Here is a 14,178-nt window from a genome sequence, read left to right on the forward strand (position 1 = left end):
ACGGGCGTTATAAATAGGAGTGGCTTTTTTTCCCTCTGCATTTCCCCAGGTCCTTCCCGGTCTTTGCTGCACCTTTGGGGAGGTGAGGTGACACAATGAGTGACGATCCCTTGGGCTGAGCCCAAATCTTCACATCCTGTCGGGACACTGCCATTGCGTTCTTCCCTATCTTTTTTTCTTCTTTTTCAAGAATTCACCCAAATGTCCTAGTTCCTGTTCAGATAGCGGCTGGCCTTTGAACAAACCTCTTCATTGAGCTGCATGCAGTGACCGCAAGCTCGTTTCCCTAAGGGGCTTCTGCTTGCTCAGAGCCTGTCAGAGGAGAGCCCGCGAGCAATTCAGAGAGGGCTCCCACTGTGCATTGCCTCGCATTTATCTCGGTTACATTTCATCAGTCAGCTTGGCCGCCCAGTCTCCCAGTTTGATTAAATCCTTCTGGAGTTTCTCACAATCCTTCATAACTAACTTTTTTTTTTTCTTAAAAAAAAAAACACACAACCTAAATAGTTTTGTGTCACATGGAGGGATTTCACAAACTCTCTGTCCTCTTCCTCCTCCAAACCATTAATAAATATATTAAATAACACCAGTCCTGGTGCAGGCCCCTGGAGTCCCCCTCTCTTAACCTCCCTCCACCCCAAGGAGCACTCATTCACTCCAGCTCTTTGTTTCCTATTGCTCAAGCAGTTTTTGATCCACAACAGGATGCTGCCCCTTACCCTGTAGATATTTATTTTCCTTAATAGTCTCTTGTGGGGAACCTTGTCAAAAGCCTTTTGAAAGACCAAGTAAATTATGTCCAGAAGTGTCCTTTGTTCCACTGTTTTATTAACTCTTTCCAACCATTCTAGCAGGTTGCAGAAACACAATTTGCCCTGGTAGGTGGCATGATGGTTTGACTGGATCATTGTATCATAGTTCTCCCAAGCGTTGTGTTATTAGACTCTTAATTTACTAATGTGTGGTGGGGCCCATGATATTGCCCATTGTTGGTTTTCTTTGGATGGCGCAGTGCCCTCTAACTTACTGGTTTGAATCCACGCAATAGTATTAGAAACCACAAATGAGTCAGCTGTTTGTGGGCCTTCTGGAAAAAGAGTTATTGGATCTCAGTCCAATTGCCATCAGTGGCTAGTGATCCCATTACATGCCTTTCACCTTCCCTGTTGTGGTATCAAGGCCATGGAATATGGAGGCTCCCCAGTTCGTAGAGGTTTTTCATCCTGCCTGGTTACGTACCCTCTGCTCAGTGTTAGAGCTGATTAAAAAATTCTGTCAAGATGTTTCCTCAATGGAAAGTGGCTTTTTGCCTAACGGGAAGTTTTTACACACACACACACGCACACAAAGTATGTTTTCGGTCAAGAATATTCAGGTTTTCCTGAGAAAAAAACAATTCAAACTTTCTGGGTTTTTGGCAAATGAAATTGTTCAGTTTTAAACCAAAAAATATTGATCTTGGGAAGCAAACCATGAAAAAGTTTGAACCCGCCACCCCAATGATAATGGGAAAAAAACCTTGAAGTACCCCAGTGCTCTGCACCATTTTAATGATGGAGTCGAAGGCCACGGAGTCTCCCACAGTATTCTTGCTAGCAAGTTAAAGAAGAACGGACGATAAGGTGGATAGAAAGCTGGCTAGATCATTGGGCTCAACGGGTAGTGATCAATGGCTCCATGTCTAGTTGGCAGCCGGTATCAAGCGGAGTGCCCCAAGGGTCGGTCCTGGGGCCGGTTTTGTTCAATATCTTCATTAATGATCTGGAGGATGGTGTGGATTGCACCCTCAGCAAGTTTGCAGATGACACTAAATTGGGAGGAGTGGTAGGTACACTGGAGGGTAGGGATAGAGTCCAGAGGACTCTAGACAAATCAGAGGATTGGCCAAAAGAAATCTGATGAGGTTCAACAAGGACAAGTGCAGAGTCCTGCACTTAGGACAGAAGAATCCCATGCACCGCTACAGACTAGGGACCGAATGGCTCAGCAGCAGTTCTGCAGAAAAGGACCTAGGGATTACAGTGGACGAGAAGCGGGATATGAGTCAACAGTGTGCCCTTGTTGCCAAGAAGGCTAATGGCATTTTGGGCTGTATAAGTAGGAGCATTGCCAGCAGATCGAGAGACGTGACCATTCCCCTCTATTTGGCATTGGTGAGGCCTCATCTGGAGTACTGTGTCCAGTTTTGGGTCCCACACTACAAGAAGGATGTGGAATAATTGGAAAGAGTCCAGCAGAGGGCAACAAAAATTATTAGGGGGCTGGAGCACATGACTTATGAGGAGAGGCTGAGGGAACTGGGGATGTTTAGTCTGCAGAAGAGAAGAATGAGGGGGGATTTGATAGCTGCTTTCAACTACCTGAAAGGGGGTTCCAAAGAGGATGGATCTACACTGTTCTCAGTGGTAGCAAATGACAGAACAAGGAGTAATGGTCTCAAGTTGCAGTGGGAGAGGTTTAGGTTGGATATTAGGAAAAACTTTTTCACTCGGAGGGTGGTTTAGCGCTGGAATGGGTTACCGACGGAGGTAGTGGAATCTCCTTCCTTAGAGGTTTTTAAGGTCAGGCTTGACAAAACCCTGGCTGGGATGATTTAGTTGGGGTTGGTCCTGCTTTGAGCAGGGGATTGCACTAGATGACCTTCTGGAGTCCCTTCCAACCCTGATATTGGAAGTATTTGGAAGAATCATAGAATCATACATCTTCCAGGAAGAAAATGTTTTGATTTTCATGATTTTTTTCTGGTTTGGAATCAATTTCTCCTTCATTTTTAATTTACTGTTTTTGTTTCTTTTTTTGTTTTCAGTTTCTGTTTTTACTCCCCATTTTGTTTGGTCAGCTGAGCCCCATAGTGGAATCATGCAAACTAGTTTTTAAAGTGCAAATTTTCAATTGTGAAGGAAAAACATTTCACTTTTGAAAATGACAGGTTTTGAAAGCAAAATAATGATGAAATCTGCAGAAAATCTTTGAAAAACAAGAAAAAATTGGTCAGTTTGGAAAATCAGATTTGCTAACATGATCTCTGGATGTATAAATAGGAATACACTGAGCAGGAATAGGAAGGTGATATTACCTGCCTCTATGACATGAGTGAGACCACTGCTAGAAAGTCATGTCCTGAGGTCTGGAATACATACCTTAAAATGGGATTTAAGGACCCCAGTCTACCTAGTTTACAAAGAGAAGGTTAAGAGAAAACTTGGCCATGCTTTATAAAGTATCTACACAGGGAGAAATTATCTGCTACTACAGGGATGTTTAATTTAGCAAATAAAGGCAGAATGAGATCCAACTGCTGGCAGCTGAAGCTAGAAAAACTCAAATTGGAAATAAGGTTTCAATTTTGAATAGTGAGGGTAATTAACCTTTGGAATAATTTATCTAGGGACATAGTGGATTCTCCATCGCTTGAATTCTTTAAATCAAAATTGGATGTCTTTCTAAAAGATATGCTGTAGTTCAATCATGAGTTGTTGGGCTCAGTGTGGGAATAGCTGACTGGAATTCTGTGCCTTTTGTTATGCAGGAGGTCAAAATAAATTACCGTAGTGGTCCCTACTGGCCTTAAAATCTGTTAATCTTGCCAATTCATTCTGCATAACATGTCTAGGATACAGCTATTTCTCTCCGGGCACTGCAAAAACTCTCACGCAGACTCTCATCTTGTGTCTCGGTTAGTGCAACATACCTAACAAATGCAATCTTCTCCATTTTAAATGTTGATGCAAAGATCATTCTCCTAACCCGTTGCTTTGATCACATTGTCCCTCTCTTCTAAGCCCTCCGCCGCTTCCCCCTTCTCTATGACATCAAACATAAGCTACTTGTCTTCACTTTCAAGTGCTTGCATGCCGTGTCCCCGCCCCATCTCTCATTCGCTATCGATAGAACCCCGTGTTTTTCACAAATGCAAAATAACACAAAGTAAAACAAAATCAAACATATACAATGAAAAACTCACCCTGAAGCAGCTCCTGTCCCATCGGGCTGGACCCGTTATCCCACTTCAAGCATTGGCCCAGCTGCTTCTCTGTCATGACGGGGTCAGTGGCCGGGCCAGGTATGAGTGAGAAGCTTTGTGACTTGCACTGTTGCATTAATTTAGATGGGAAAAATAGCTCAAAGGTGTTAACATAACCTAGTTACTGTCTAACACTAATCCGCAAGTGTCAGGATTTGGTATACAGAGACCGCAGCCTCCTTAGTATTATAGCAAACACTATTAAAATAATTTTAACCTTCTATTGAAGATCCACAAAAGAAGGAAAACCTTTGAAAGCCTTTGAAATGTAAGGTATTAAATAAGACTTTCATTTCAGAGACATCCCTTGTTCCCTTTCCCTTTAGCTGGAGAGAGTTTTTAAAAGGGAAAAAAAAACCCCTTGTTGTTTGACAGTTTCTTAGATGGTATCAAAGATGGTAAATAACTGTCCTTTTGGGGAAAAGAGAAGTTTGTCGAGATGAGCTAAAACTGTTGCTGCTGCTGTTGGTAAAGTCTGATGCTGTTTGACCCCAGGTGGTGTTTGGGTTTCAGCTGGAGTTGGTAGAGGTGATGATGTCACTTGGGTTCCTCTCTCTGGCCCGGTCTGGTTAGGACATTTCTCAGGATCTGGATGATGAAGACGCAGGGTCCCAGGAGACAGTGGGGGTGGCAGCCAGGATGGTGAGGCTCACCCCAATAGCCTCTGACTGTTCTTTCTGTCTGTTCATTTTTGTTCTTTCATACTTTCTCCACAAAATCTTTCTTCTAAGGACCCAAAAAGGGAGTTATGGGTGCAATAGCCCTTCCCTTCTTTATTTTGTCCACCAATTAGTCCTAATCTCTGACATACCAATTTTGGCTCATTAACTTCTGGCTCCTCATCTCCTGTTTTTAACAAGGAGAATTTCAACACAGCCCTTGAATCAGATCAACTTGGCCTTTCTGTTTAGACTAATTCAGTTATTCTGTCTCCTTTTCGTATCTTTTCCCATCAACACTTGTCCTTGTAGGTAAATATAACATCGTATGAACTTTTACATACTTTCTACAATTGAGATCACGATTCAGGTAAATGTGTAGGCCCAATTGTTACAACACCATTCTCTCAAATTTGGCCCAGCTGCTCCTCCATCAGAGGGGCAGACAAGCTACACCTGAGCACAGGGCTGGCCCTACACCAAATGGCACCCCAGCTGAGGAGCATCTTCTGTGCTCCCCCTCCATTTGTTAAACTTTAGAATAACTTACAGCACCCTGAGCCCGGCACTCCCCGAGCCCAGCACCCCAGGTAGTCGCCTGGGTCACCTACCCCTAAATCTGGCCCTGCCTAAGCAGCCCTGCGACCCTGTGTGCCAGGTCACAATACCCCAGTCCCGTGGGCCAAGAGCTGCTGCTGCAGGCTGTGTGTTGGGTAGGCTTGCTCTGCAACCCCATCAGGACCTCCCCCTGTCTGGGGCAGGAGTCACACCCCCACACATGGATAAAACAAAATAACACAAACTTCCTCAAAAATAAAATGGAAAATTGTAAAAAATAAAAATAAAAATTCACCAGTCAGCTGTCAAAAGGTTGAGTCCCACCTCCGATTGGTCCATGATGACAGCCTCCATTGCCCACTTGTTAAATTTTCAAACAAGCACTTTTGTGTTTTCTCCCATGCTGGCCCTCACACTTGGGAGAAGCTCCCCATAAACATAGAATCATAGAATATCAGGGTTGGAAGGGACCTCAGGAGGTCATCTAGTCCAACCCCCTGCTCAAAGCAGGACCAACCCCAACTAAATCATCCCAGCCCTTAAAAACTTCTAAGGAAGGAGATTCTTCCACCTCCCTAGGTAATGCATTCCAGTGCTTCACCACCCTCCTAGTGAAAACGTTTTTCCTAATATCCAACCTAAACCTCCCCCACTAAAACTTGAGACCATTACTCCTTGTTCTATCATCTGGTACCACTGAGAACAGTCTAGATCCATCTTCTTTGGAACCCCCAGTCAGGTAGTTGAAAGCAGCTATCAAATCCCCCCTCATTCTTCTCTTCTGCAGACTAAACCATCCCAGTTCCCTCAGCCTCTCCTCATAAGTCATGTGCTCCAGCCCCCTAATCATTTTTGTTGCCCTCCACTGGACTCTTTCCAATTATTCCACATCCTTCTTGTAGTGTGGGGCCCAAAACTGGACACAGTACTCCAGATGAGGCCCCACCAGTGCTGAATAGAGGGGAATGATCACATCCTTCGATCTGCTGGCAGAAAAAACATCTGCACAGCTACCTCATTATCCTCCTTCTAATTCTTCCATAAAACTCTCCTTCTCCATGATGCCTACAAAAAGCTTGACGATAGTTAAGCGGCTGGTGAGCTGAGCCCACTGCTTGTCTTGGTGACCACTGCTGTCTCATTGTTTCCTTGTTTGCCCCTGACTGTCTATATCCATCTGTTATATCACGTTTTATATTTAGTTTATAAGCTGCATGGGACCAAAGGCTGTCTCTCTGTCCTGTGTTTGCGCAGTGCCTAGCACAACAGGATCCTGGACAATGACTAGGCATTCCTAGCTGGTATGGTAATACAAATTATTATTATTAATAATAATAATAATCGGTGGAACTAGCAATAAAATTTTCACAAATTATTTTTCCCACCAAACTCTAGTTCCAGCCCCTTTTTTCCTGCAGATGCTAATCGCAGATAGAGCACTAGGACAAATGTGATGTAGTGCTATATGCAGATTCCTGCTGTGGATCAAAATCTGCCTAAGATCATGAGACATTACAGACTCAGATGCCAACAATACACTGATGAAACACAGATCTATATCTCTGCATGTCAGTTGATTCAGAAAAAAGCAGCCGAGTGTGTAGAGTGGTATTTTCTGCTGCAAGTCATACATGAGTTTATTCTGGGTATAGACATTATAAGGTAGCTCATGACCATGACAGTTTATAGTATGTCAAATGGATTAGCATCCTTTAACATTGAGTTGAAAAGGGGGAACCAGTTAGAGATGTCCCTTGACACCTAGCCCTAATAGCAATGGTACTCACACCACAAGAGCATTACGGAAGGGAGGCAGTCCTGTTGAGAAGAAACTTAAACTTGCTGATTGTGAGCCAGATCCACAGCTAGTGTTAGCTAGTCATCACTGGAGTAGTTCCAATTCACTCCAGCTGAGGATCTGACCTAGAGTATATATGAAGATGTAAAATTAACCTCACATAAGAAGGTTCCTCATGTTAGAACTGTGCTCTTCCCATAACAAGTCCAGTTGTCAAGGCAGTCATAAAATATTTAGGTTTTCTACATCCATATGAATAAACCTTAAAATTAAGGCAGAGAACTCTAACCTGTGAAGCCATGATACTTAAAAAGATGCAGGGTGGATAACCATTTCAACAGTGCTCCCAGTGGGATACTATAGCTATGAGTGTGAATGTGATTTTTGGATTTTTAAATAGGGGAATAGCAAGCAGGAGCCGGTTGGTGGTCTTATCTATGTATATGGCATTAGTGAGATCATTGCCGGATACTGCGTCCAGTTCTGGTGCCCATATTTCAAAACAGTATGTTAACAAATTGGAAAGAGCTAAAAGAATGATTTGAGGTCTGGAAAACCTGCCTTATACTGAGAGACTAAGCTTTATAGATTATCCAAGAGAAGATAAGAGGTGACTTGATGACAGTCTACAAATACATACATGGGGATGAGATTTTTGGTAATAGGCAGCTCTTTGATGTAGTAGAAAAAGGTAGAAAGAGATCCACTGTTTGGAAGTGAAGCTAGACAGCTTCAAACTAGAAATAAAACATAAATTTTTAACAAGGAGAGTAGTTAACCACTGTAAAAATGTACCTAGAGATATGTTGGCTCAAGACTGGATATCTTTCTAAAAGATGTACTTTAGCTCAAGCGAAAGTTATGGGTTTGATCCAAAATTTCTGAGTGAGGTTCCCTGGCCTGTGCTATGCATTAGGTCCCACCAGATGACTACAGTGCTCCCTTCTGGTCTTAAATGTTGGAAAATGTCTCCGTTAGATAGTAAGAACGTAGAACTGCAAGAGACCTCGTGTGTCATGGAGTTCAGTCCCCTGCTTTTTCAGGCGACCATGTTCTACAATCCCTTTCATAAACTTATGAAGCTTTATAATCATGGGCGGCAGGTATAATAAGCCAGGGGAAGCTCAGCCTCCCCCGGCGCTGCCGCGGCCACCGGATCCTGATTGCAGAGTTTGGTGGAGGAAGTTTTTACTTTATTATGCCCCATGCAGGTTCCAGGGCAGCTGATGAGGTGATATGTGCCATAGTAATCTCCCTGGACTCCGGAGAGATTACTGCTGAACCCAGGAAGCTGAGTAGCAAATACTGCCTCCTCAGCCACCCCGGAACCTGCATAGGGCATATCAAAAGCTTCTTCTGGATGAGAGTCCCAGACGCTTTTCCCCACTGCGGCTTGGGGTCCGGAGAGGGGAGGCATGGCATGGGGCTCTGACCATGGGGGAGGGGTGCGCACAGGCAGAAGGGGCAGAGCTGGGGGCTAGCCTCCCTGGAGGGGGGGCTCCACCTGCAGCCCATATTTATAAGGCATAAAGCTTCTATGGGACACAACAGTACAAGACATAGAAATATGAAGGCATCTGCCATTAGGCTTACACAGTTGGATGTGCGGTGATAAAAATGAACACAGCTCACGTCGCTGTTGCCGGTGTTTTCCTATGGTCCATGGACTCAATTTTATTAAAAAAAAAATAAATGGAACATTAAAAAGCTACAGCTTGCATAAAAATCCTCCACTTATGTTGAAACAGAGGAAAGGTAAACTTCCCCATCAGACCTCACTAAGGAGCATACCAATGCCAGTGTGAGTCTTCCCATGGATTTCAATGGGCTTTGAAACAGATCTCAATTTGGGCCCCTCAGTTAGGATGTATATTACTGGGTTGGTAAGTAATCTACTGTCCACTGGGCCCAACTGGAAAGTATTTACAGCGCCTGTATTTTTGGTAAAGATGCTGTATTGCCCCTCAGCTACGCTTTAATAAAAATGAAACTCACTCTTATGAGAGGGGTATTAAAAATATGGTCTGATGGAAGTCAATGGGAGTTTTGTCACTGGCTTAAGGAGGGTTAGGATTTCACCAGTAGAAAGTTATCCAGCAGTTTACAAGAATTCCTCCTTAGGTTGCGGGATGATACTTTTGGAACATCGGAAAAAAGCAGGATCCAGAATTGTAAAACTTTATCAGTGGGTCATGGTGGGCTGATATGATCTTGGGCTGTATAAACAGGAGCAGTGAGTAAGGAGGTGATTATATCTCTCTGTACATCATTGGTGAGACCAACACTGGAACACCACGTCCAGTTCTCGTGTCCACATTGATAAAAGGATTTTTTAAAATGGGAGAGTGCGGAGAAAAGCCACAAAAATGATTTGAGTCTGGAAAAAATGCCAGTGAGAGACTTCAGAAGCTCAGCTTGTTTAGCTTCTCAAAAGAAGATTGAGAGTTGACTTGAGTAAAGTGCATATGTACCCTCACGAGGTACTAGAGAGTTCTTTAATCAAGCAGAGAAAAGCAGACAAGAACCAATGGCGGGAAGTTAACGCTACACAAATTCTAATTAGAAATAAAGCATAAATGTTTAACAGGAAGTGTGATTAACCATTGGAACAAACTGCCAAGGGAAATAATGGATTCCCCATCTCCTGAAGTCTTCCAATTAAGACTGGCTGCTTTTCTGGAAGAGATGATTTAGTCACAGTCAAACACAAGTTATTAGGCCCAAGGCAGGGGTAACAGGGTGAAATTCTCTGGCCTGTGATACAGGAGGTCAGACTAGAGGATCTAATGGTCCTTTCTTCCCTCGAAATCTATGAAAATATAATGCAGACTTTCCATGTCTCACATACACGTGCATTTCATTGGGTAGGAGCTAAGCACATTTGCATCACAAAGAGAAACCATTAAGGAGTAAATGTTTTTGTTTAGTTAAATAAAAAAATGTGATTAGCAGGTTTTAGACAGCAATGAGGGAAGGGCAACCAAATTCAGGGCTTCTAATGACTGGAAAATGGCAAAGAATGTAACAGCTGGATGCAGGGCGTATCACAATCTGCTCCCTGGGATGAAGCAAGAAACCCAATTTCTTATTTTATTCAGGAGTTTTATTCTCACCAAATTGCATCGTATAATAACACGCTAGCAGAACAGCTGTGCCAAGTATGAAATGGGAAATGTGTCACGATTCCCAATGATCTGGAAGAGTCTTTTAATAATGCAAAAGTACCAGGCAAAGATTTGCTGTGTTTTGCTTGTTTTATAGGGTGTTTGTATCTCTTGTTCATGTACTGCCCATCCTGCCAATAGCACAAAGGGTAGCGCTGACGTGCAGTTGGAATCCGCCACAGGGCTGAGCATGGCACGGGGACCCTACCCGTAGGGCTTCCAGCTGCACCTGGTCCAGAGAGCTACTCACACAAGGCTGCCATGTAGCGGAGGTGGTGTGCATTCACCTAGTTCTCCAGCGGGCCCCAGGGGTGTGGCACCCTCACAGTGGATGCAGTGTCTAGAAGGCAGTGACTGGGTGCAGATGATGCCCCTCCCACCAAATCCCCCTACCAGCTGCAGGTATAAGGACCACCCACACAGACAGGGAGGGGCCTGAGAGAAACCTACAGCTGCATTACGAGTACCGGGCCCCCAGACGCAGGCAGCCCTGTTGGAGAAGGGCCATACCTGATGGCTTGCCAGCCTATGGTGTTCTCAGCTCAGCAAACCAGAGAGATGGCCCTGGACAGAATCCTCCTCCTGCTCTGGTGCAGAGCTATGTGATCCTAGTCTGTGATCCTAGCCATGCTTCTCCGGGCAGGCAGGGGCCTGGCCCCTACTGTGCAAGCAGGCTTTGGATTGCAATGCTCAGTGTGGTCCTGCAGCCTGAGATCCAGGTGGTGGTGGGATCAAGCCCCTTAGGACTAGACTGGGCAGTGCAGTAAGAGAAGCACTGGGAAGGGACTGTACCCTAGAGACATAACTTCTCTGGCTGGAGCTCCCCTGTTGTTGGGGGAGGTATGTGCTGTCCAAGAGGCAGCACATGGCCCCCCATCGCATCCAGTTAGCTCCAGGCGCTTGTCAATGAACTACCTATTCCCTACACCTCCTGGCTGACCTGCTCATGGGCGGGAATATGAGCCCCTTTCTTCTCCCCTCGCCTTGCGTCATGATCCGGGAAGATCTTACGCAGCCATGGGGTAGTAGGTTTAGCCCCTCCTTACTTCAGGATTTGGCTACGTATTGCCAGAAGCTCCTAGTCAGAGCTGATCAAAACCAGAAAGTCGGTTTCACCATTTAAAAAAAAAAAGACATGAAAACTTGATTTTCCATGGACTGTCATAAAATTGTGTTTTGTTTTGGTGGAAATGGGAGGAACACAGATCAACCCCCCACCATACACACACACACACACACACACCCTGCCTTTTTCCCAGTGGGAAAAAAGTGAGTGATTTGGCCCCCCCATCAAGTCTTTTCAAACGGTAAAAAAAAGTGACAATTTTCATCACAAAAAAAATAATAAATTAAAAGCTTCAACGATAATGAATTTAATATTTTTTGCCAAAAGTTTTCATTTCAAATGAAAAGTCATTTTCCATTAACAAAAAATATCAATGCAAATGTTTTCCTTCTATTCCAGGTAGGCCTGGAGCAGAAACTAGCCCTTCCATGGCATGTTCTGAGCATAATGACAAGCATTCATTTGAATAGGGTTATTAAAATGGTATGTCTGCTTATGCTAGTAATAGCAAAAATGCCTGAAGGCATTCAGTGACAAGGTGGGGGAGGTGATGTCTTTTACTGGACCAACTTCTGGTGGTGAGAGAGGTGAGTTTTTGAACTTCTTCTCCGAAGAAGAGCTCTGTGTAGCCCGAAAGCTTGTCTCTCTCACCAACAGAAGCTGGTCCAATAAAAAGACATTACCTCACCCCACCCCCACCCCCACCCCCGGTCTCTCTGAGGTCCTGGGGTCGACACACCTACAGCAACACTGTATGGGAGCAACACAGCATGGGAGACTGTTTCTGTTGTGCCGGACTGGAGTAATTGTTGTTTAACATTCGTACTGTGGAAGTGCCGAGAGGCCCCGGTAAGGTCGGGGTCTAATTCTGCTAGATCGGGGGGGCCAACCTGACCCTGAGAAAGAGCCAGAATTTACCAATGTACATTGCCACAGAGCCCCGGTAACATGTCAGCAGCCCCCCATCAGCTCCCCCAACCCGATCCCAGAGCCTCCCACCCACCAGCAGCCCCGCTGATCAGCGCCTCCCACTCCCTCCCCGCACCTCCTACTCAGCTGTTCCGTGGAGTGCAGGAAGTTCTGGGGGGAGGGAGGAGGCTGAGGGGAGGGGGCAGGAAGGGGTGAGTGGGGGCAGGGCCTGTGGCAGAGCCCGGGGCTGAGCGGTGAGCGCCCCCCGGCCCATTGGAAAGTTGGCGCCTGTAGCTCCAGCCCCGGAGTCGGTGCCTAGACAAGGAGCCGCAGGTTAACGTCTGACGAGCCGCATGGGGCTCCGGAGCCGCAGGTTGGCCACCCCTGTGCTAGATGCTGGGCAAATAGTAAATCGCAGGTATTACACTTAGGGTTGCCAGGTGTCCGGTTTTCGACTGAAATGCTCAGTCGAAAAGGGACCCTGACCGGGCCTTTAAAAGTCCAGTCGGCGGCGCAGCAGGGCTAAGGCAGGCTCCCTGCCTGCCGTGGCTCCGTGCAGCTGCCGCAAACAGCGGCATGTCCCCTCTCCAGCTCCTAGGCATGGGGGTAGCCAGGGGGCTCCGTACACTGCCTCTGCCACAAGCAGCAGCTCTGCAGCTCCCATTGGCTGGGAATCACGGCCAAAGGGAGCTGTGGGGGCGGCGCCTGTGGACGAGGCAGAGCTGCCTGGCCATGCCTACGTGTAGGAGCCGGATGGGGGACATGCCACTGCTTCCGGGAGCTGCTTGAGGTAAGTGCTGCCAGGAGCCCCCCGATCTGTCTCCTATACCCCAACCCCCTGCCCCAGCCTTGATCCCCCCATCCGCCCTCCAAACCCCTCGATCCCAGCCCAGAGCACCCTCCTGCACCCCAAACCTCTCAACCACAGTCCCACCCCATAGCCCGCACGCCCCCTGCACCCCAACATTCTGGCCCGGCCCTGACTCCCTCCCACCCTCCGAACCCCTCAGTCCCAGCTCAGAGCCCCCTCCTGACCTCAAATCGCTCATCCCTGTCCCCACACCAGAGCCCGCACCCCCAGCCAGAGCCCTCACTCCTTCTGCACCCCAACCCCCTGCCCCAGCTCGGAGCCCCTTCCCACATCCTGAACCTTTTATTTCTGGCCCCACCCCAGAACCCACACCCATAGCCGGAGACCTCACCCCTTCCCACACCCCAACTCCTTGCCTCACCCCAGTGAAAATGAGCGAGTGAATGAGTGTGGGGAGAGCGAGCGACAGAGGGAGTGGGGGGTGGAGTGAGTGGGGGCGGGGCCTTGGGGCAGGGGCGGGGCCTCTGAGGAGGGGCAGGACAGGGGGCAGGGCAAGGGTGTTTGGTTTTCAGTGAGTAGAAAGTTGGCAGCCCTAATTACACTAAGCCACTGGCTGAGGATCTGGCCCAGGACGCTTTCATGCGTGTCCTAATTTGCATGTTTGTATCTATGCAACATTTTATAGCAGACAAAAAAGTAGTTGAGGTGAATGGATTCTGCAGAAACACGCCCTGTGGACTGTGGTTTGAATTTTCTGGAGAATTCTTTCTGAATTCATCCTTGCCTTTTCCATGCTCGCTTCCCTTGATTCTCATGTCCCTTATGCAGCTAGAAATCAGGAGTGACGCTGCTGATCTTGTAGGTTTCAGCCCCGGCTAACCGTCACCGCTGTTAGGAGGGAGAGCAGCCACGAGTTGCTTGTTCCCATGAGCGAGCTGATTTCTCAGCCGAGCGCACCCCGGGAGCTCGAGAGATGAGTCGTTTCAAGGAAAGCTGACTAGGTGAGCTGGACTGGGATGCTTGGTCCAGGCCCCAGAGGAAGATTTAGATGTTGTCCAAACTCAAGAGGAGAGGATTGGGAAAGGCATCCTTATCACTAACCATAGGGTGGTACCTAAAAACCGCAAGAAAAGTCTAGGAACAATTATCTTCAATAGGAAATGGATGAGCTTCTACCCAGCTCTACCTT

The sequence above is a fragment of the Lepidochelys kempii genome, chromosome 5 (assembly GCF_965140285.1).
Source record: "Lepidochelys kempii isolate rLepKem1 chromosome 5, rLepKem1.hap1, whole genome shotgun sequence".
Lineage (NCBI taxonomy): Eukaryota > Metazoa > Chordata > Testudines > Cheloniidae > Lepidochelys > Lepidochelys kempii.